Source organism: Pristiophorus japonicus, chromosome 11 (genome assembly GCF_044704955.1).
Source record: "Pristiophorus japonicus isolate sPriJap1 chromosome 11, sPriJap1.hap1, whole genome shotgun sequence".
NCBI lineage: Eukaryota > Metazoa > Chordata > Chondrichthyes > Pristiophoridae > Pristiophorus > Pristiophorus japonicus.
Genome location: NC_091987.1, coordinates 50,473,983 through 50,495,322, shown reverse-complemented (window position 1 = coordinate 50,495,322; position 21,340 = coordinate 50,473,983). Strand labels below are relative to the sequence as shown.

Below are 21,340 nucleotides of genomic sequence, written 5' to 3'. Positions count from 1 at the left end.
CTCAACTCTGTGCCAGCAATAAGTATTTCCCCACCTTGACAGTTCAGAAGTTCAGGATTTGGCGCATGCTGAAGAGCATGCAGAAATTCCGAACATGCAGTCAATTTCAAAGGTGGTATGATATCAGAGTATGCCGTCATATCCACTGCAATATCTGTCCTATCCTTTTTAGGCTGCATCACACTGCACCTCAACCAAGAGACTGAATACATAGCATGGGGTCTTTGCCCATAGTACCTGTGATATATTCACAGAGTACAGCACACACAGCTCCTAACATGGCAGGCAGCTCTCTCGTAAGCCTCCAGAAATCTGCCTGGTTCTGTTTATTATTAACTATGCAGTTGCAGTACACAATATGTCCACATCCACAGTGTGGAGCTACAAATATTACAAGCTTACAGACATTACACTTCTCCCTCCTAATGAAGAAGCCATCATAACAAACATCATACATAACTTTCATGTTTTTACATAACACAGGATATAAACTTTTTTTTCCCATATTTACAAATTTAACTTTACCACTTGTTTTCTGTTTCGAAGAGGATACCTTCGCTCTCGAACAGAACCTTCCAAACATGGTGTCGATTTCACACTCATTCGAGGCTCATCCTGAGGAACGTTTTCCTCCACAGAATTTCCTTGATTTTCATTTGAACTCACACTAACTTCAGGCTCTTTGTTTTCCTGACTCGGACTCAGACTTTCACTCTGATTCTCTCCTGGATTTGTTTCCAGTACATTGGATTTAGGATTTGCTACTGGTGTATCAAAACTATCTGATGATTCAGAGATAATTGAATCATTCCCACCTTCAACTCCTTCCATGTCTGTAGGTAAAATATGATCAGTATGAATAAACCTAACCTGTCCATTATCAAACATCTTTACCAAATATGTGCGAGGACCACATATCTTCACAACTCTTCCTGGTAACCACTTTAACCATTTATGGTGATGGTTCGTCAATCTCATCTTCTGCTTTAATTTCACATTTCTCTCTTTTACTCCACCTCTATCATGATTCTCTTTCTGTCTTAATTGTGTCTCTTCTACGGACTGTGCCAAATTTGGCTTTAACAACGAGAATCTGGTTCGTGGCTGTCGTTTGAGAAACAACTCTGCTGGTGTTCTATCAGTAGTTGTATGAGGAGTATTTCGATATGTAATCAAAAAATTAGCCAATTTGTGATCCAATGACAACTGTCGTTTCCTTGGATTTGGATCTCACATTTGTTTTGAGGGCACGTTTTACAATTTGTATAGTGCGCTCTGCTGCCCCATTCGAAGCAGGGTGGTATGGTGGAACCTTGGTATGTTTCACACCATTTTTGCTCGTGACTTGTGCAAATTCTTCTGAATGAAATTGTGGTCCATTATCCAAAACAATTTCTTCAGGGAGACCAAATGAAGAAAATAATTTTCGTAAAATGTCCAATGTTTTACTTGTTGTTATTTTCCACATTGGAAACACCTCAACCCACTTCGAATGGCTATCAATCACAATGAACAATTGTTGTCCTTCTAACCCAGCAAAATCAATATGTAGCCTTTGCCACAACCTGGGAGGCCATTTCCATGGCTGTAATGGTACTGGTGGTAGTTGCTTGCTTATCGATTGACATGTCGTACACTGATTCACGATGTACTCTATATCTTTATCAAGACCTGGCCACCATAAATAACTGCGTGCAAAACTCTTGGTCAAGCACATTCCCAGGTGCTGGTCATGGAGGTCTCCTAATAATTTGGATCTGAATTTATTTGGTATAACCACTCTTGCACCCCACATGATACAATCTTTATCGACTGATAATTCATTCCTACGAATGAAGAATGGATGTGTATCTTTATCTGTTACCTGGTTTGGCCATCCATTTGCAACATAATCATACACCCTTGACATCACTGGGTCACGTTTGATTGCTCTACCAATCTCTTCAGCTCTGACTGGCAGTTTATCAATGTATGAAAAATAAAACACTTCTTCCCTATCGGGTGTAACTTGTGATGGGGAAGGCAATCTAGACATTGCATCAGCATTATTGTGATCAGCTGATCATCTGTATTCAATATCGTATGTATATGCTGACAAAATCAAAGCCAATCTCTGCATTTGGGCTGCAGCTAATGTTGGAACTGGGGACTTTGGATGGAGGATTGCTGTTAGGGGCTTATGGTCCGTAACAATGGTAAACTTACGACCATACAAGTATTTGTGAAACTTCTTGACCCCAAAAATGAATGCCAAAGCTTCCCTTTCAATTTGCGCATAATTACTCTCACTGGCACTGAGAGTGCGTGAAGCAAAAGCAATTGGTCTCTCCTCCCCACTACTTAATACATGAGAGATTACTGCCCCAGCTCCATACGGAGAGGCATCACATGCTAGCTTAATCTCCTTAGATATGTCATAGTGAACTAACATGGTGCTCTCTACCAATTTGTTTTTACACTCCTTGAACGCTGTATCGCATTCTTTTGACCACTTCCAATGGACCTGTTTTTTCAAAAGTTCATTCAGTGGATGTAATACTGTAGCCAAATTTGGTAGGAACTTCCCATAATAGTTCAAAAGACCCAAGAATGAACAAAGTTCAGTGACATTCCTGGGAGTGGGTGCATTTCTAATTGCATCCAATTTTTCCATGGTTGGATGTAAACCATCTTTGTCTACTCTGTACCTTAAGTGCTCCACTGAGTTTTTAAATAACTCACACTTATGAGCAGACACTCGTACTCTGTGCTTCTCTAGCCGTTTGAGGACTTCATTCAATATGTTATTACGAATTTGCCTATTTGGTGCTGAAATTAGTATGTCATCCAACTAACATACTACCCCTTCAATACCTTGCAAAATCTGGTTCTTCACCCCTTGGAATATGGCCGGGGCGGAAGACACTCCAAACGGTAGCCTATTAAATTGATATAGGCCTAGATGAGTATTTATAGTCAAACATGACTTGGACTTCTTATCTAGTTCAAGCTGTAAGTAGGCATTTGTAAGATCCAGTTTTGAGAAGATCTGACCACCTGTCAGTGTTGTGAACAAATCTTCTATATTCAGCAATGTTTGGGGACATAACCCTCTAGAACCTGGTTTATGGTTACCTTATAATCACCACACAATCTTACCTTATCATCAGACTTAGGTACAACAGCAATGGGTGTAGCCCAATTACATCGATCTCTCTTACAAATAATGTTCTCAGTCTCTAGTTCTTTTGAGTTCTTGCTCAACTTTCTCCTTGAGTGCATATGGTACGGAACGTGGCTTGTAGTAAACCGACCTAGCGTCCTTCTGTACCCTGACACTCGCCTTGAAGCCTTGGATCGGACTGCCCATTTCGCAGAACACCTTCGGATACTTCTTGATAACCTCATTCGTTGATGAAAATCTCGCTTCCACACAGAAAATCTTACTCCAATCCAGCTTCCGTGAGCTCAACCAATTTCTTCCTAGTAAGACAGGCTTGTCTCCTTTCATTACTATTAGAGGCAAGTTTTGAAATTGATCTTTATATTTCACTGGTACGGTGATACGACTTACCACAGGAATTTTCTCTCCCGAGTAGCCTCGCAACTCCATCTTGGATTTCTCCAGTTGGAAATCACGCAATTTGTCGTGGGAAAATGACTCCGGTACTACACTCATGGATGCCATGTCAATTTCCATTGGTATCTTGAATCCCGCAACATCTATGTGGATTTTGATGCTTTCCGAATCGCTGTCCATTAACCTCGTGCTCCTGATGACGTGTAACTCTAACATCTCCTCCTCCTGTTGTTCTTCTTCCATGCCATGTAGCCTCTTGGGATTTCTACTCATAGCTTTGAATGCTGGACTCATAACTTTGAAAGCTGGTTTACCCTTCAGTCGGCATGCCTTCGCAAGATGCCCAGTCTTTCTGCAGAAGAAACACTCTGCCTTCACATCTGGACCACTTTGAGCAATGTGTTGTCCCAGGCACCTATAGCACGACTTTGACACTCTGTTAGAATTTCCAGTTTCTGAGACTTTGGGCCCCCACCGTCTTTTACTTTGAACCTGCAGCTGATTTACCTCGGTTGGCTGACAACCGTAATTATTATTTAATTCTCGGGAATATTGTTCGGCCATGCCCATCGACCTTGCTGTCTGACAAGCAATCTCAAAAGTCAAGTCATCTGTCATCAATAACTTCCTTCTGATCTCATCATTTTTTACCCCACAAACAAAACAATCCCTTAATGCTTGGTTTTGAAAGTTTCCAAAATTACAGTTCATCGCTAGCTTTTTTAATGCTACAATGTAATCACTGATACATGCATCAGCCTTTTGATTCTGCATCCCGAAACGATAGCTTTCAGCAATCTCTAACAGTTTGGGGTTATAGTGCTGCTCCAGCTTCATTAAAATCTCTTTAAGCGTTGTGTCCTATGGCTTGTCAGGCACGAACAGATTTACAAGGGTTTCGTATAATGCCGGACCCGCCATCGATAAGATCATCGCTTTCTTACGTTCCAACACAGCCCGCTTCTGGACTGCATTGTCTGGAACTTCGATTATGTTATTTGCAGTGAAATACATTTCAAGCCGATCCACATACACTTCAAAATGTTCCCGGTCGTGTCTATAATCCCCCAAATGTCATATTGCACCTGCCATTGTAATCTCTAGCTGTTCACACCGTGTGCTGTATTTTACCTCAGATTTTGTAGCTTTTTTTCCAAAGACAGAAACTTCCAAAGTCTCTCTGTCAGCTGGCTGAATCCTTCCCCAACAAAATTTAAGCTTTAATTGATCCGAAAAATCCCATCTCGCCACCAAATGTGATATATTCATAGAGCACAGCACACACAGCTCCTAACATGGCAGGCAGCTCTCTAGGAAGCCTCCGGAAATCTGCCTGGTTCTGTTTATTATTAACTATGTAGTTGCAGTACACAATACGTCCACATCCACAGTGTGGAGCTACAAACATTACAAGCTTACAGACATTACAGTACCCTACAACTAACAGCTGGATGCAAGAGTAGCTTGGGTTAACTTGTTTTCAGATTTTTAGTCACTCAGGCCCTCACAACCCACTGAGACTAGGGAATTTATTGCAGGAAGATCTATGGCAGTGGTACAACATGCACCATCTTGGTTCAATATGCTTTAATGATTGCTACAGATCAGATGGTCTCTTACCTGATTATGATTGTGTAAGGAGCACAATCATGAAATTTGACGATGACACAATATATTGCATTTAACAACAGCAAGAAGAACTGTAAAAGACACGGACAGGACAGTAGAATGGATAAATATGTGGCAACAGCAATTTAATGTGGCAATATTGTAAGCCTCTTCTTTTAATCCAATACCAACATTAACTTTTCTAGTTAGCCATGGCTTTACCAGTTTTCCACTGGATCGTTCTTTCCTCACGGGAATGTATGTTTGTTGTGAATTATGAATTATTTCTTTAAATGTTTGCCATTGCTTATCTACCAGCATGGGCTGCATTTCTGGGTCCTTTGCGCTCCGGGTCTTGCCCGGGAGTGGCATGAAATGAGGCGGCAAGGTCTTCTGCATCTGGTCGGGAGCTTCAGGTCGAGTTTTGCGGCGGTACTTAGCAGCACCGCCGGGAAGAGCCGCGCCGGGTGTGCAACATCTCTCATTGCGACATCGGCGCGAGTTTTGACTTGTACCTGACCTGTACGACCCGAAATGCGCCCTGCAATGACTGCCAGGGAAACCAGAGCGGTCCAGCCATGCCAGCGGTGGTGACGTAGGTCAAGTGCAGAAAAGTTAAGTTCCAGTGTTTATTCTTTAAATTTTTAAGTGTTGTGGTGATGTGGGTAATGTTTTGGGAATGTTTGTGTGTTTTTTATGTATTTACCTGCCCATTCCTGCAAGGCCTTTCTTGGAGCGCTCCCGGCCTGGCACTTTAGTTGGCAAGGTTCCTATTTTTGCACCGCAAAAGTAGTACAATGCCTCCCTTTGCGCTGCACACCCTGGCGCAGGGCCTAGATGGAGAAAATTTCTTCCAAGAAAGCAAACTATTCTCAGCCAGTAACTTTCCTGCCCTGCCTCTGTTTTTGCCCCGAAAACAGCAAAAGTCCTGCCCCATGTCTTTTAATATAATTTCCCAATCCACCTCAGCCAACCAACCCCTCATACGAGGCTTTGTTTACATTTAAGACACTAGTTTTGGATTTAACAACATCACTCTCAAACTCAACATGAAATTCTATCATATTATGATCACTCTTCTTCAGAGGCTCCTTTATTATAAGATCATTAATTAACCCTGTCACATTACACAATACCAATTCTAAAATAGCCTGTTCCCGAGTTGGTTTCTCGACATATCATTATAGAAAACTGTCTTGAATACATTCCATGAACTCATCCTCCAAGCTACTTTTGCCAATTTAGTTTGCCCATTCTATATGAAAGTTCAAGTCCCCATGATTATTGCATTACCTTTGTTACATGCTTCTATAATTTCCTGATTTGTACTCTGTGCAACATTATGATTACTGCTCAGAGGCCTATAAACTACTCCCACCAGTTTTTTTCTGCCCTCTGTTATTTCTTAGCTTCATCCATACTGATTCTACATCGAGATTTTCTGGGGTAAGATCCTTTCTTCTTACTGCCTTTACCTCATCCAATCAAGGCTACCCTATTTCCTTTTCCATTTTACCTAAACTTTCTAAAAGCCAAGTAACCTGGAATATTTAATCTCCAACCTTGATCACCTTGCAACTACGTCTCAAGATCAAACCCATTTATCTCTATTTATGCCATTAATTCATCGATCTTGTTATGAATGCTTCATGTATTCAGATATAGCGCCTTCAATTTTAACTTTTGTCTATTTTTTTCTGATATGGCATTAGTCACTAATGCCCTATTACCATTACTAAACTTTACGTACCTTCCGAACATAATCTGCTTGATTTTACCCAAATTTCTACTCTGCTCTGCAGCCTTGACATTTCTCTTCAGTCCTATAAATTTACCCTCCCAATTGGCAAATGAAGTCCAACACAGATAAATATGAGGTTATTACATTTTGATAGGAAAAATAGGGAGGTCATTTATTACTTGGAGGGTGCGAGTCTAGGTGGGCTAGAAGAACAAAGGGATCTCAGAGTACAAATACACAAATCACTAAAGGTTGTGGCACAGGTTAGCAAGGCCATAAAAAAAAGCAAACTAAGCACTAGGGTTTATTTCTATACGTATAGAATTGAAAAGTAGGGCAATTATGCTAAACCTGTATTGAACCTTGGTTAAACCACACTTAACTGTGTACACTTCTAGTCGCCATATTATAAAAAGGATATAGAGGCACTGGAGAGGGTAGCAGAGAAGGTTTACAAGGATGATATCTGAAATGCGAGGGTGTACATGTCAGGAAAGGATGAACATGCTGGGTCTCTATTCTCTTGAAAAGGAACGCTGAGGGTTGACCAAATAGAAGTCTTTAAAATGATGAAAGGTTTTGATAGAGCGGATAGAAAGAGAATATTTCCACTTGTGGGGAAGAGCATAGCTAGAGGCCATCAATATAACATAGTCATCGCGTGACAAATCCAAGAAAAATGTAGGGAGCAGCATCAACTTCTGTACACGGCCTTCTTTGACCTCACAGAAGCCTTAGACTGTCAGCCATGAGGGGTTATGGAGTATCCTCCTCAAATTCAGCTGTCCTCAAAAATTTGTCACCATCCTCTGCCTGCTTCACGATGACATGAAAGCCCTGATCCTCACCAACGGATCCACCACAGATCCAATACAAGTACATACCGGGGTCAAGCAAGGCTGTGTTATCACACCAACGCTCTTTTCAATCTTCCTCATTGCAATGCTTCATCTCACCTTGAACAAGCTCCCAGTTGGAGTGGAGCTAATCTACAGGACAAGTGGAAAGTTGTTCAACCCTTGTCACCTCCAGTCCAGATCCAAGGTTGTTCCAACCTCTGTCATTGAGCGACAGTATGCAGACGACGTTGCATTTGTGCACACTCGGAGGCTGAATTCCAAATCATCATTGACACCTTCACCGAAGAATATGAGAGTCTGGGCCTTACATTAAACATCTGTAAGACAAAGGTTCTGGACCAATCTGACCCTGCCACACAACCCCCCGATTATCAAGATCCATGACAAGGCCTTGGACAATGTGAACCACTTTCTCTACCTCAGGAGCCTACTATCAGCAAGGACAGCCATCAATGATGAAATCCAACACCGCCTTCACTGTGCCAATGCAGCCTTTGGTCATCTGAGGAAAAGAGTTTTCAAAGACCAGGATCTCAAACCCGGCACCAAATCTGATCTACAGAGCAGTAGTGATACCCGCTCTCCTATATGCTTCAGATACATGGACTATATACAGCAGGCACCTCAAAGCACTACCAACACTACTTCCACAAAATCCTGCAAATGCATTGGCAGGAAAGGCACACCAATGTCAGTGTTCTCTCAGACCTACATCCCCAGCATCGAAGCATTGACCACACTCGATCAACTCCAATGGATGGGCCACATTATCCGTATGCCCGATGTTAGACTCCCAAAACAAGAACTCTACTCCAAGCTGTGTTATGGCAAGCAAGCCCCAGGTGGGCAGAGAAAACGCTTCAAGGACACGCTCAAAACCTCTTTGAAAAAATGTAACATCCCCACCGACTCTTGGGAATCCCTGGCTCAAGACCGTTCAAAGTGGAGGAGAATCATCCGAGAAGGCGACGAACACTTCGAGTCTCTTCGTCGGGATCATACAGAAGCCAAGTACAAACAGCAGAAGAAGCGTACGACAAACCAAGCACCCCACCCAACTGTCCCTTCAACATCCACCTGCCCCATTTGTGACAGAGACTGCAGATTCTGCATTGGTCTCATCAGTCACATTAGAACTCATATTCGTGTGGAAGCAATTTATCCTCGACTCCGGAGGGACTGCCTAAGAAGAGAAGAAGATAGTCACCAAGAAATCCAATGGGGAATTCAGAAGAAACTTCTTTACCCAAAGAGTAGTGAGAATGTGGAACTCGCTACCACAGGGAGTGGTTGAAGCGAATAGTATAGATGCATTTAAGGGGAGGCTATACAAGCACATGAGGGAGAAGGGAATAGAGGGCAATGCTGATCGATTGAGATGAGAAAGACGGGAGGATTGAGTGGAGCATAAATGCTGGCATGAACTGGTTGGGCCTGTTTCTGTGCCATATATCCTATGTAATCCTTACCTGAACTCTCCCTCCTCCTTATTAGTTTAAAGCCTTATTTACCACCCTAGTTATTCGATTCGCTAGGACACTGGTTTAAGTGGTGTCTGTCCAAACGAAACATGTCCCTTTTTCCGCAGTCTTGATGCCAGTGCCCCATGAATTGAAACCCTGCCTCCCGCACCACTCTTTCAGTCATGCATTTAAAACTCTGATCTGTTTGTCCCTGTGCCAATTTGCACGTGACTCAAGTAGTAATCCATAGATGATTACCTTTTAGGTTCTGCTTTTTAATTTGTGCCCTAGCTCCTCCAACTCCCTCAGTAGAACATCATTCCTAGTTCGACCTATGTGGTTGGTTCTTATGTGGACGGCAACAACTGGAACCTCCCCCACATTCTCCAAGTTTTTCTCCAGCTGCGAGGAGATATCCTTAACCCTGGAGCTGGGCAGGAAATACAACCTTCCAGACTCCCAGTCGCGGCTGCAGAGAACAACATCTATCCCCTGACTATACAATCCTCTACCAGTACCACATCCTTTTTCGCTCACCCCATTTGTATGGCCTCCTATACCATGGAGCCATAGTCCATTTGCCCATCTTCCCTGCAGCCTTAAAGGATGGATTCCCCAGAATGATGCCAGGAATAGGAAACTATAGTTATGAAGGAAGACTTAAGACACTGATAGTTTCACTAGAGCAGAGACTGCTAAGAAGAGATTTAATGGAGGTTTTTTAAAATGATGAAGGGTTTTGATACAGTTAATAAGGAAAGATTATTTTCCACTGGTTAGGGAGTCAATAGCGATGGATCATCAATTTAAAAAGTCACTGAGAGAATGAGAGAGGGTAGGAAAAATGTATTTACGTAGAGTGCTGTAGGAGCATGGAATGCTTTGTCACGGGGTTGTTGAGACAGAGACCATTGCATTTTATAAGAGAAAATTAGATAAATATTTAAAGCACCGGACAAAACAGGGCTATGAGGAGAATGCTGGACACAATGGTCCTTTTCTGTGCTGTAAATTTCTGTTTTTCTATCAAACTAGCATACCTTACTGCATTTTTTGCATTCTAAATTCTTCTTTGTGTGGCTGAAGCGCAATTTTGATAATATCAATAGGTCCTGACAAACACACCCTCCATTTACACAGCAGATCCTATTCAGTTTAAATCAGCTCATTTAAATTGAATTCATCTTCTCTGCGATTAATCATCACCTCATACCCAAAGCAGGCAGTCATAAAACTACATGTGGCGCTGGGTGATGATGCAAGGAAACAGCAGGACTTCGATTTGGCTGCTTTGCATGAGCTTGGTTCAAACCTTTCTGATTCCAAGTCTTGTTTCAAACCAACACAGGGAGTTGTTTTTCTTCAATTCTTATCAATCATGTAATTTACATGGAGCAGCGGGGGATTCAGGCTCGAATCGGAGTACAAGCTCTTGTGTAATTGGGCTAAAAACAGATGTTGATGGTGTAACGTATATCAATCAGTATTGTGCTTCATTTAGAATATAATTTTAACAACTTTATATTGCATTAAATGAGAATTTGGTTTTTCAAAACTGTAGCGAACTTTTTCAGAAGTCTGTACAATTGAAAGAGATTTATTGAATAAACTAGATCTTTGATATGTTTAGATGCCAACATTGTCTTTTTTATGAAAGAACTATCCAGGCTGTAGGTTAACAGAAATTGACTGTAAGCAGTATCATCTTTAATAATATGCAAGTCTTTCAGAACCTCACCGTCCCCAATAATTCCTGTACAGTGTACTCTCAATGTAGATTAGGATATGGTCACTGTGGAATTAAGTGTCCGACATTCAAATATGCTTGAATTTCATTTCATTTTAGTTCTTTTAAAAATAAATCTTTATTGTACCGATTCAAAAAAATATAATTTCACTTACTTTGCAAGATTATATTAGCAGCAATTTTGAACTAATTCAGATTGAAACTACATTCTAGCAGATGGGCAGAGTGCTCCCAGAGCTCCGCATCTGTGCAGGACCTGATGTGGGATCAGAAGCCTCCACTGGACAAACCATGGGTTGCCAGTTATGCGGCTTGACCGTCCAATTGTGAAAGACTTCAGTATTGATCAAGGACTTTGAAATCCCATAAAAACGTAAGAAGACACAGAAGGAGAATAAACTACTTGGTCCTTCAAACCACTTCTTCCACCTACCATCTACAACCTACTCTACTATGGACTCCAACCCACCCAGAAAATCTCTGAGTTAAATATATTATTCCCTGATCCTCAAAGATAAGCAAGACAAACCCCAGATTGTTCATCAATTATCATATCTCCATAATTTTATCCAGTCCATTACCTTCTGCAGACAATAATTCTCCCCTCCTCCTCCTCCACAGTTCATTAAGGAGCTCTGAAGCATGGATCTGGGATAATAATGCAGGTAAATTTAAGTGCTCAATTGTAAAAGCCTTGAACACAAATCCAAGGAGCCTGAAGGATGCCTCAGATATGAGTGCAAGTTATATTTCTTCAACATTGTAAAAGAACATTTCTCTCCAGTCCCTGTAGAAGAATTCATTACAATAAAAAGGTTACAAATGATAATAAGCTAGTTGTTAAAGTGAACTGTGAACAGAACAGTAATTTCAGGCAAATAAACAAAATAAAGACAATAAAAACAAAATATTATATAAAATAAAGACTGATTCGGTTTAATATAACAAAGTGCAAGGCATTCCACTTTAGACATAAGATTAACAGATGGGAATATAATGCTGTCTGCACACAGTGGAGGTGGAACTGTTGCCTTCAAACATTGCACCCACATGCAGCGTTGTGAGCTGACCTTGTGCTACAATGCAAGGGGAGCTCATTTACATGACATTGCGACACTTTTGGCACATTATATGATGTGTACTGATGTCAAGGGACACGCTATCTGCCACCAGCAGTTCTTAAAGACATAATGGTCATCTTTAAAGATGTTCTACTGCCAAAGGGGAGAAATGGCTGGAGCAAGTTGATGAAGCAGATGGCACCTTTCCAGGATGTGGCTTTGGAGGTTCTGCTGCAGGAGGTCCTGTTAAGAAGGATGTTTTTTAATGAAATTGCATCCTCCAGTGAAGAGCAACACCAGAGGAGACTGGATGAAGGTAGCTGAAAGAATAAATGCAGTCTCACCTGTGCATTTATCCTGGGAGTAGGTGAGGAAGAAATTTGCTGATCTCTAATGTAATTGCTTGATTTTACAATCTTAAAATGCATCTTAAAAACTGTAAGCTTGGTGGAGCATTACAGAGGGAGAATGCACAGTGCTCTCGCAACTGTTTATCTGCTTGAAAATGCACAGGCATCTGTACGTTTTAGCAGGATGCATTAAATGTGGTAAACACTAACAGTGCATAATACCCATATAAAACAGGATTGCACATTTGGATGGCACACATCTTGCATATTTCTCATTCCAACATATGACCTGTTTCTATCCATTCGGCACCCATATCAAGCAGCAGTAAATACCGACTGGAAAGGATTTATCTTATCTAAGACCCTTGACTACTTATGAAGGGAAGGCGCTGTAGATAGTCTAGGTGGTAATAAAGGGAGTGAGGAAGGATGAGATCAGGACTTCTCAGGCTCATGGCTAGTATTATCCTCTCTATTTATTTACCTCTATTCAAATATATTCATTCACTACCTTACACACAAGCCTACACTAACGTGCCACATCATAATATATTGAAAACTTTTGCTACGTAAGTTCTTTTGGCCTACTGCCAGCATTAAAAAGATTTTATTTTACTGCTTCTGTAAGTGCCAAAGAAAGGAGGTGGTGTATCCATCCTCAACCAAGCACTTTACAGCATCCTGTGCCATCCACTCCTACAGCAGCAAACACCAGCACAGATATATCCACTCCAGGGGTTCAGTTCATAAGTTGCAGGAGGAAGCACTTGGTGAAGCACAGTGCACAAGTGAGGAGCAACAAATGCAGGTGGAATTGGAGGATCTGCCTGCAGGAAGCCCAACTTGAGTGATCGTTCAGCTGTTGAGTCCTGGAATTTGAACTTCACAGGGCCTTGCTCCAAACATTGTTCCGTAGCTCCGCATCTGCAGTTCATGCAATCAGTTGGGAGTATGCAAAGTAGTGTGCACAGTTTGAGAAGCATCTATGGCAGAGGCCACAATATGACATCTGTGTAGTGCTGCATGACCATGCTGCAGACCACCATGGAGGTGGTACGGTATTTGCATCCCCACTTCTCTACATGCTGAGATCCCTATCTTTGCAGGTACATTACAGGGGAAGTGCCAAGTGCTGAGAGCAAAGAAAGAGAAAATGAAAATGTCATCACAACAGGATATTTTTGTATGTTATATTGCGTGTGCACAGAAGGGTTTAGGCACGCAGCTTTCAGAGCATTCAGCTGGGAATGGTATTTGGCACAGAAAACAACACAAACCAATACTCCAGTTACATTGAATAAATGCTGCTATTAGAAGTGATTCTCGACATAATATTGACTCCAGGTGCTCTGAATGCCTGTCATTTACAGTTTGGGATTCAGAGTACGAATGGCCACTGTGTTGTTCAGAACTGCAAATGTGACTTTAATTTTTTGATTTTCACATTGCTGGCTTGTGGATCTCAGCCCATCCATGGTCAGAAAATAAAGTTAGAATATGGGAGTGCCTCTGTTGGCAAGCATTCTGATGGCACGTTCACCATTATAAGTACTTTGAAATGATAAGCAGAATACAAGGCAGTGGGAAAAGAACATAAGAACATAAGAACATAAGAAATAGGAGCAGGAGTAGGCCATACAGCTCCTCGAGCCTGCTCCACCATTTAATATGATCATGGCTGATCCGATCATGGACTCAGGTCCACTTCCCTGCTCGCTCTCCATAGCTCCTTATTTCCTTATCGTTTAAGAAACTGTCTTTTCTGTCTTAAATTTATTCAATGTCCCAGCTTCCACAGCTCTCTGAGGCAGCGAATTCCACAGATCCACAACCCTCAGAGAAGAAATTTCTTCTCATCTCAGTTTTAAATGGGCGGCCCATTATTCTAAGATCATGCCCTCTAGTTCTAGTCTCCCCCATCAGTGGAAACATCCTCTCTGCATCCACCTTGGCAAGCCCCCTCATAATTTTACATGTTTCGATAAGATCACCTCTCATTCTTCTGAATTCCAAAGAGTAGAGGCCCAACCTACTCAACCTTCCCTCATAAGTCAACCCCCTCATCTCTGGAATCAACCTTGTGAACCTTCTCTGAACTGCCTCCAAAGCAAGTATATCCTTTCATAAATATGGAAACCAAAACTGCACGCAATATTCCAGGTGTGGCCTCACCAATACCCTATACAACTGTAACAAGTCTTCCCTGCTTTTATATTCCATCATCTTTGCAATAAAGGCCATGATTCCATTGGCCTTCCTGATCACTTGCTGTACCTGCATACTAATCTTTTGTGTTTCATGCACAAATACCCCCAGGTCCCACTGTACTGCAGCACTTTGATTTTTTTCTGCCAAAGTGCATGACCTCACACTTTCCAACATTGTACTCCATCTGTCAAATTTTTGCCCACTCATTTAGCCTGTCTATGTCCTTTTGCAGATTTTTTTGTGTCCTCCTCACACATTGCTTTTCCTCCCATCTTTTTAAATCAGCAAATTGGCTACGTTACACTCGGTCCCTTCCTCCAAGTCATTAATATATATTGTAAATAGTTGGGGTCCCAGCACTGATCCCTGAGGATCAATAACAAACACATACTCCGTCATCTTTCTGATAGTACAATACCTTGTTAACTGCAGTCTTTAACAAACTCCTTCAATCAAACAAGAGTGCTTGTTGGAGGTATTAAAAATATAACCAGCAAGTGCTGGAACATTCTATTGTGACCTTTCAAAATATGTTCTGTTACCACACAGGATGCACAAAAACAACTCTCCTGAATATTTCTAATATTAAATATAATAGGAAAACCACACAGAACTGTGAGCATATGTTTCTAATTAATGCTAAATTCTTGAGATAAACTGTGAACGTTTATGCTGTGGTTGCAGTGCAGCGTGCCACAGAATGGCAGAGAATGGCATTACATGACTGGTTTCCCAGAATGCAGGTTCTTTATCTCCCAGACAAGCAGAAGCCAGGGAAACCCAGAAGCTCAGAAGCAGATTGTCTTCCACTTTGGCTCATATCCAGATGAAAAAACAAAACAAAAATATGCTCAAAAATAAATGGATACATTTACAAATTGCAATCTTTTATTTTCATTTCTCCTCAAAGAGAATTTGAAACGGCAGCCACAACTTTACACTGTATACTTTATCACCACTAGTGGCCAGAAGTACACTTTATAATTACCTGCAGCCTAGTGATTTGTTGTCGTGCTCGCATTCGACATTCCCTGCACAGATCTGACAATCTATGGTGCATTTTCTTGAAATTTTTTTGTTATTTTTTTTTCCTGTTTATTTGCTGCTTATGTAAGCATGCAAACATATCGACAAAACAGCAGATAAGTTGCTTTCTTAATATGTTTCCATTTCAAAAGTTCCTGGGGCCAAAAGTGTCTCTTTTTTGCACCCCGTTAGCACCGCTGGTAGGCGCAATTGCCTTTTTGCCTGGGGGCGAGTGGCGGTGGCGCCTGGAGAGGATTTGCCCTCGAGAAATTAAAATGGTGACTTCAATGTCAAATCAGGTACAGAAAGAGAAAGTGAGCGGGAAAAAAATTGGATTGAGAGAGAAGGGACAGAAAGAAAAACATTTTTTAAACATTTTAATTACATTTTTTAAAACAAAATCTCCAACTATAATTAAAACCTGAAGGGATGAGATTGCACTTTGTAATAGTTAATTTTCAATGCCAAAGAGGTTGACTGGCAATAATTAATACTTATCATGTCGTTAACAGGATAATTTCATGAAGTACCGCCATCGCCCATTTCTCGGCGATATTCCGGCGATAACCGCAGATCGTGTTTTTAGTACCACCGGAATGCCGCTAAGAATGAAGGCCGCTAGTTTCATCAAAAGTTGGCCAGCGGTAGTGGTAGCAGTATGTGTCTGGCGGTGGCGTATTCATAATCGTGGAAGACTGGAGTCTGGGAAAAATGGGCCTTCTGCGCATGCGCGATTTAAAAAAATTCAAACTCATTTTTTTCCGCGATTCGGGATAAGGGGTCGCTTGCGCATGTGCAGAAGGTCCGTTTTTAGTGAGAGAGTGAGTGGGAGAGAGAGAGAGAGTGGAGAGAGGATATATAGGTTGAGAAGAGGATAATTAAACCAAACAGCCAGAATAATAAAAATTGTAGAAAGATTATTGCACATTTATTCTTTTGAATTACACCAAAGAAAAAAAATGCAGAAAGAAGGAGAGGCGGGAACAAAAGGTAGGGGGGGAAGAGAAGGGCCAGGAGAATTACCCTGGATGCCCAAGAGGCACTGGTGCTTGAGGTGGAGGCCACATGGGGTCAATTGACCAGGGGTGGGTTTGGGAATACCCCCCCACCGCCTCCGGCCGTTTACCAGAGGATCCAGTGCGGCATTTCGGAGTCGTTGTCCTCAGTGGCACATTTAACAAAGGACTGCATTAAATGCACGCATTATGTTACTAGTGCTCAGATGGCTATCTGTGTGTGCCATAAGAGCAGATGGGCAATTCGGTTAAACATTGCTATTGTCATCTTTGCAGAAGAAGATATCGAACAATCGTGCCGAGCAGTGGCTCACGGGAGGAGGCCCACCGAACATAGTTGCGTTGACGGACCTGGAGGAGCGCACTGCAGCCCTGGTGAGACGGCTACCCGTGGTGGTGCTGATCCGGTGACAGCGGAGGTAAGTCTTGCATAATCCCCGGGCTGTGTTGCGGTCATGTAATGTTATGTCAATATAATGTAATGTAATGCTGGTATCCTGTAATGTAATGTCATGCAGTTTCTGTGCATTCAAGTTAAGTTAATTTCATGTAAAATCTCTCGGCGACATATCGTGCAGTCGTGGTGGTCCTCTAAATAAGCCTGCGCTACATGAGTGTACTCACATCAGCCTGACCTCTCCCCTGCTGCTAACCACCCAAATGTTGTTTTCTAGTTGCACTTGAGGAGTCGCATGCGCTCCAGCTCACCACGGGATCCTCCACCTCCATCAGGCACCATTGGCTGTCTGAGGATGAGGAACAAGAGGAATATGGGCACCCGGAGAACCCTCTCCAAGCAGTTGTGGTGAAGCGGGGGGCTGTGGGGGGGGGGGGGGGCGGAGGGAGATGTCACAAGCAATTCAGAAGGTGGTGGAGGAGGGGGAGGAGGTTATTGAGCTCTGATATTTTATCTGTGGCCACCTCTTCCTCGTTGGGATCCATTTTGTTTGGATCTCCCTCGCAGGAAGGAGCGGGACCAAGCGGTGTGCAGCAACCCACCCCGAGTATTCAAACCCGTATGCCGATTTCGTGGAGGTTGGTCCGGCAAAGCAGGTATGCTTCAAGACAGGCAGACATTGACCTGGACATGGTGGGACTGTCAAGGGCGAGCGTCAATGTAGGTCGAGAGCTCCTCCAGGCCATGAGTGGAATAACCAGGAACATCGCCACACAATCCGCACGTCAATCGGAGGACATGGCGGAACTGATTGCGGCAGTGTGGCAAAACACCGAGTCCTTCAATGCTATGCAGCAATTGATGGTCTCGGCATTTGGCACTGCACTCCACAGTGTCATACCACTCAGGCAGACAGCACTTGTAGGTCGGGAGGTTGATCAATCTTCCGACTCACAAGCCGGGACTTCCACACCCCGAGCTTCTCCAGCACACCCACACATGACGCTGCCAATGTCGATCCCACAACAGCAGCAGCACTCTGGATGCCTTGCTGCACAACTTCCTGGTCCAAATGTGGGTAGGGGCAGGGGTTACGGGAAAGGTGGTGGGAGTGGTGGCCGCAGGAAAAATTGGTGCTGGGTGGGGGGGCAGGGGTGTAGGGGGTTTTAGTTGTTTTGTTATTGTTCTTGTTATTGTTGGTTCAAAAATTTTATTTATTTTTTACACATTTTATTTTAAAAAATTATTTATTAACTATTTAATTTTTCAAAGTTTTACAAAATTTCAAATGTTATAAAAATATTTTTATTCAACTTAAACATTCTTGTACAGTGACTGACTCACTTTTAGAAAATGAGGGGTAACAGTCATTATAAGGGTTGCATACTGTGGCCAGGCAAAGGTGAAAGGTAACTCTCACCGTTCAAGCAAAGCGTTCATTAATGAGCTGCTGATGGAGCAGTTTTGAGTTGCGAAAGCTCCACGAGGCTTCCCCTGTGGTGTTTGGTGGGGGGGTTGGCATGGGTTCATCGCCAGGCTCCTCATCCTCCTCCCCTCTCTCCTGAGATGGTCCTCAGTCCCCTATGGCAATTCCTGTCCCCTCATGATGGCTAAGTTATGCAACATGCAACACACCACAATGAATCAGCAACCTGCTCAAGGTGGTATTGCAGGCTGCCTCCAGAGTGGTCCAGGCATCGGAAGCGCTGCTTGAACACTCTAATTGTCTTTTCGACGATATTGCGTGTGGCTATATGGCTGTTATTGTTGCGATGCTCGGCTTCTGTTTGAGGGTTCCGGAGGGGAGTTATGAGCCAGGTGGCGTGGCCGTATCCTTTATCCCCCAGCATCAAGCTGTGACCTTGTGGCTGACTATTAAACAGGTCAGAGACAATGCTCTCACGCAAGATGTAAGCATCATGGATGCTCCCTGGAAAATTGGCATTTACTGCCATGATGCATTGCGTGTGGTCGTCGACGAGCTGCACGTTCAGGGAGTGGATTCCTTTATGGATTTGGTAAACCGCTACCTCCTGTAAAGGTGTTCACAGGGCAATGTGAAGACAGTCTATGACACCCTGAACCTTGGGGAAGTCAGCAATCGTGCAAAACCCAAAGCACTCTGTGTCTCCCTGGTCATTGGGAAGTTTATAAAGTCCATCCTGTGAGCGTACAGTGCATCAGTTACCTGGCGAATGCAGCGAAGTGTGGCTTGCTGAGTTTTGCAGCATATGTCCCCAGCTAATGCCTGAAAAGAGCCGGATGCATAGAAGACAAATGCCGCAGTCACCTTCACCTCGACATCAGTGCAGTCCTGTTGGTGCTGGTAGGCTGCAGGTCTGCCATTATGAGCTGGCCAATCGCATTGATCATCTCTTTTCAGACAGACTTCTAATGCACTGTGTATCAGACAGGTGCAGGTATGAGTGCTTCTCCCTGAAAATTCATTGGTGGTAAGACCTCTTCCTCCCCCTCATAAGTCTGCAACCTCTTTGTTTAGGGTCATAATGCTCTTCAATAAACCTTCTTCCAGCTCTATTCCACATCATGTAAGTAGTCAGCAATATTGGCAGAGAAATTACAGATCCAATTCCTTTCAATGTCCTCAAATGTCCTCAAGTATCCTCAAATGTCCTCAAATAACCATAAATGTCCTTGAACTTTACTCCTATGTGCTCAGATACTCTCAAATAGCTTCAAATATCCATTAAATTCGACTCTCAAATAACTTTTAAGCTCTCACTAACGTCAATCAGCCTTCCTTCAAGATCTTGTGATTTTCAAAATGGCGCTGGGTTACGATCAGGTAAGACTTGGGTTTTCTGGGCGGTATTTTAGTCCAGCGGTAAAAATGGTGGATTTGATGAATTTACCACTGGCGGGTATTTGGGCGTTGCATGCTGAATAATGTCAAAATAACTATGAAAAAAATAGGCGGGCGGTATTGTTTACCGTCACCGGTAAATGATTGATAAATTTACCGCCAACGATATTTGGGCGGTGAACGGGCATAATTTCTATTTTGGGTGGCATTTTAGGATTAAACTGTTTTCCGGCGGTAAACGGGCGGCAAAATGGGCAGTAAATGGGTGGAAAGGTGATGAATTTCCAGCCCTTAGACATGAAATAACTTGACTTAACTTTCTGTTCTATGTTTACTTCGTATCTGCTGTGCAAGTACAGGAACTCCACGTTGTTTATTGATTTTAAATGGAGAGCCAGATAGTGAGAGCCAGACAGTTTTTATAAAGCTAATGGCGGAGTAATGCATCTCTGACAGCAATTTCTCAATTTCCACATTTAATCGTGCATCTGCCCTTGTCTGAAGTTGGTGTGGCATTTACACTTAAATAAACATAGAAACATAGAAAATAGGTGCAGGAGTAGACCATTCGGCCCTTCAAGCCTGCACCACCATTCAATAAGAACATGGCTGATCATTCACCTCAGTACCTCTTTCCTGCTTTCCATATCCATTGATCCCTTTAGCCGTAAGGGCCATATCTAACTCCCTCTTGAATATATCAACAACTCTCTGCGGTAGAGAATGTCACAGGTTAACAACTCTCTGAGTGAAGAAGTTTCTCCTCATCTCGGTCCTAAATGGCTTACCCCTTATCCTTAGACTGTGACCCGTGGTTCTAGACTTCCCCAACATCGGGAACATTCTTCCTGCATCTAACCTGTCCAGTCCCGTCAGAATTTTATATTTTTCTATGAGATCCCCTCTCATTCTTCTAAACTCCAGTGAATACAGGCCCAATCGATCCAGTCTCTCCTCATATGTTAGTCCCGCCATCCCGAGAATCAGTCTGGTGAACGTTCGTTGCACTCCCTCAATAGCAAGAACGTCCTTCCTCAGATTAGGAGACCAAAACTAAACACAATATTCCAGGTGAGGTCTCACCAAGGCCCTGTACAACTGCAGTAAGACCTCCCTGCTCCAATACTCAAATCCCCTAACTATGAAGGCCAACATGCCATTTGCCTTCTTCACCGCCTGCTGTAACTGCATGCAAACTTTCAATGACTGATGTATCATGACACCCAGGTCTCGTTACACCTCCCCTTTTCCTAATCTGCCACCATTCAGATAATAATCTGCCTTTGTGTTTTTGCCACCAAAGTGGATAACCTCACATTTATCCACATTATACTGCATCTGCCATGCATTTGCCCACTTACCTAACCTGTCCAAGTCACCCTGCAGCCTCTTAGCATCCTCCTCACAGCTCACACCACCACCCAGTTTAGTGTCGTCTGCAAACTTGGAGATATTACACTCAATTCCTTCATCTAATTCA

General features: G+C 42.8%; 1 protein-coding gene and 1 long non-coding RNA gene across 3 annotated transcripts in view; one reads left to right on the top strand and one right to left on the bottom strand.

The window, feature by feature from the left end:
* The window catches only part of lsamp (limbic system associated membrane protein), a 1,086,137-nt gene that overhangs the window by 163,656 nt on the left and 901,141 nt on the right, over positions 1 to 21,340 (bottom strand). The gene's annotated exons all lie outside the window — the stretch shown is intronic.
* Positions 16,922 to 21,340, top strand: part of LOC139276024 (uncharacterized) — a 58,788-nt gene continuing 54,369 nt past the window's right edge. Inside the window, exon 1 of the long non-coding RNA XR_011595804.1 lies at positions 16,922 to 17,058. This is a non-coding gene — a long non-coding RNA (uncharacterized lncRNA). The remainder of the gene's footprint in view (positions 17,059 to 21,340) is intronic.